Source organism: Nematolebias whitei, chromosome 12 (assembly GCF_014905685.2).
Source record: "Nematolebias whitei isolate Nwh7 chromosome 12, NemWhi1, whole genome shotgun sequence".
Taxonomy (NCBI): domain Eukaryota; kingdom Metazoa; phylum Chordata; class Actinopteri; order Cyprinodontiformes; family Rivulidae; genus Nematolebias; species Nematolebias whitei.
The window spans coordinates 1,501,494-1,504,838 of record NC_056509.1 but is presented as its reverse complement, the minus strand read 5'-3'; the positions used below and the strand labels follow the sequence as shown (position 1 = coordinate 1,504,838).

The 3,345-nt window shown below is 46.2% G+C and overlaps 1 protein-coding gene across 1 annotated transcript in view; it reads right to left on the bottom strand.

The window, feature by feature from the left end:
* Nucleotides 1-3,345, bottom strand: part of slc16a10 (solute carrier family 16 member 10) — a 103,888-nt gene that overhangs the window by 45,743 nt on the left and 54,800 nt on the right. The gene's annotated exons all lie outside the window — the stretch shown is intronic.

Below are 3,345 nucleotides of genomic sequence, written 5' to 3'. Positions count from 1 at the left end.
GTGCTGTATTCAGCTCATAAATAGATATTTAAGAGACTGAGCTGAATACAGCACCTCAGACAGAAGAAGTCTTTCAGATGAAAGACGAAAAGTTTCTACTTTTTGGTTTTGTTTTGTTTTTTGAACGTCCAGAGGACCAGACTTAACTTTTTTAGATTTACATATAGATGTTTTTGTAGAATCTGGTTCATCAGATCCAATTCAATTCAGTTTAATAATATAGCACCAAGTCACAACAGAAGTCGTCTCAGAGCACTGAACAGAAACATCCATCCATTATCTTTACCCGCTTATTCCATTTTGGGTCACGGGGGTCACCGGTGCCCATGTCCAGCAATCACTGTGCGATGGGCGGGGTACACCCTGGACGGGTCGCAAGTCCATCACAGGGACACATAGAGACAAACGAGACAAACAACCATTCACTCTCTCACTCACACCTAGGGACAATTTAGAGTTACCAATCAGTCTAACATGCATGTTTTTGGTCTGTGGGAGGAAACCGGAGCACCTGGAGAAAACCCACGCATGCACAGAGAGAACATGCAAACTCTACCCAGAAAGGCCCCTGGACCAGGGTTTGAACCAAGGACCTGCTCGCTGAGAGGCAGCAGCTCTACCAGTTGCGCCACCGTGCTGCCCTGAACAGAAACATTCAAATATAAAATAATAATTTAATATTATTTATCTGAGGAGCAGACTGCTTTGAGTTTAATTCCATTGCAGAACTCTCATTAGCAGGACTTGGATTCTGGACACGCCTCCAGAATCGGTCAAGGCAAGACAAAACTCTCTGTTTACCGGTCATTCTACGTTCCTCCCCTCACCTCTGGTCATGAGCTCTGGGTAGTGACCGAAAGAATGAGAATCGTGGATACAGGAGGTTGAAATGAGTTTTCTCTACAGGGTAGCTGGACTCTCAGAGACAGGGTGAGAAGTTCAGTTATCAGGAGAGACTCAGAGTAGAAATGCTGCTCCTCCACATCCAGATGAGCCAGTTGAGGTGGTTCGGGCATCTGGTAAGGATGCGCCCTGGGTGCAGGCATGTCCAACTGGGAGGAGACCCCGGGGAAGACCCAGGACATGCTGGAGAGACTATGTCTCTTGGTTGGCCTGGGAACGCCTTGGAGTCCTCCCAGAAGAGCTGGAAGAGGCTGTGGAAAGAGATGTCTGGGCCGCCCTGCTCAAGATGCTGCCCCTGCAACCTGACTTTGGAATAAGCGGAAGATAACGGATGGATGGATGGACGGATTTTGAAATCCATCCATCCATCCATCCATCCATCCATCCATCCATCCATCCATCCATCCATCCATCCATCCATTACCATTACCCACCTCTTCCTTTTCGATTCACGGGCATCACTGGCACCTATATCCAGCAGTCACTGTGCAAAAGGCAGGGGACACCCTGGACAAGTCTCCAGTCCATCGCAGGGTAGAGTTGCATTTGGGCCTAACAAAAAAGCCGGCCCGGTCCAAACCGTATCAATTTTTCTGAGCCGACCCAAAACCGATAGATTAACTAATTACAGGCCTGAACCCGAAAAAAATTAAGCTTTTACTGCTTTTGTAAGCAAATCAGTTTGACATGATGGTTTTAAAAACGTATTTCAAAGAAAGGAAGATATAAGATTTCTAGTTTCATCAAATTGATATTAACATACAAAACGCAAAGTCTAAAAAATCAACTGTAAAGACAGGCTATTATACAGATGAACAAAAATATCTTTAGAGCAAAGTTTTTTGGAAAAATACAAAACAAGGCTATTTTAATTGAATGCGCTGCTTGCTTCAGCTTTTGTAGATGCTGCTGCTTCCTTCACTGCAGATGATAGCAGGTGTGGAGACGCACGCAGCCTGCTTCTCTCCCTGCTTCCTCTGTTTTCTCTTGGACCATGTGTCAGATGTTTAGCTGCTCCTCTGCCTCCTTTAGTGATAATGATACATGTAACAAATGTAGTCTTATGGTAGCATTGGAGGAGAGGCTGTCTGAACTGGAAGCTCGGCTCCGCGCTGTAGAAAAACCAGTAGCTAGCCAGGTCCCCTTAGAACCACAGAGGCTAGCTCCCGTTAGCGGTCCTCCAGCAGACCCCGAGCAGCCGGGACCCCAGGCTGGCTGGGTGACGGTCCAGAGCAAGCGTAGTGCTAAGGCTAAGCCCCCAGTTCACCACCGACCCGTTCACGTTTCTAATAGATTTTCCTCGCTCAGTGACACACCCGCTGAGAAGCAGACCGTGGTTATTGGAAGCTCCATAGTCCGAAACGTGGCTTTATGGACTCCAGCAACCATAGTCAAATGCATTCCGGGGGCCAGAGCGGGCGACATAGAATCTTATTTGAAACTGCTGACTAAGGTTAAGGCTAAATACAGTAAGATTGTTATTCACGTCGGCGGTAATGACACCCGGTTACTCCAATCGGAGGTCACTAAAATTATTGTTGCTTCGGTGTGTGACTTTGCTAAAACCATGTTGGACTCCGTAGTTTTCTCCGGCCCCCTCCCCAACCTGACCAGCAATGACATGTTTAGCCGTATGTTGTTGTTTAACCGCTGGGTGTCCAGGTGGTGTTCTGACAACGACGTGGGCTACATAGATAACTGGAGTTCTTTCTGGGGAAAACCTGGCCTGATGTGGAGAGATGGCAGCCATACCACTTTGGACGGAGCCGCTCTTCTTTCTAGTGTTATGGCTGCAGTGGTCTCTGCCCTTTTTCCTTGTATAGGTCTGGAGACAGGCCTACTGCAGGTGTTGTGTTTTGCCCTGATTGGTGCTCTGCTGCTTTAAAACTGCCATGCATGCAGCAGAAGTGAGAGAGAGGCATTTTTCCCTCTTCCTCCTCAGAACCCCGTTTGGTTTGTATCTGATGGTTGGGTTTTGTTAGGTTTGTTTTGCATTTGCTTATTTCTGGTTAGTTATGGGTTTTGCATTAATCTATTTTGGTTTCTCATTTCAGGTATTCCTTTTTCAGGCTTTATTTCATTAGTATAATTTAATAAATTCAATTTTCATTTAATCAGAAAATCCTTGTGTGGTCTCCTTTAATGTTATCCCACCAAACGAGCCTGGTGGACGTAACATTGTGGGAACTCGTCCAATCTATTTGGGCTAATTATGCTTGATTGGCCTCATTGTTCATAAGGATTGAAGATGGCCGCGCTCAGAGCAGTTGCAGCTTCACAGGCTCCCGGTACCATCACAGTTTTTAGAAGTTTTGATATTGACTCTGTGCCTGACTCCACGCGATTTATGCGTGTGAACTATAGCCGAACCGAACTGATGAGAATAGGAGCGGATTTGCCACGAAATATAGCAGAAATCAGCAACAAACTCAAAACTACGCT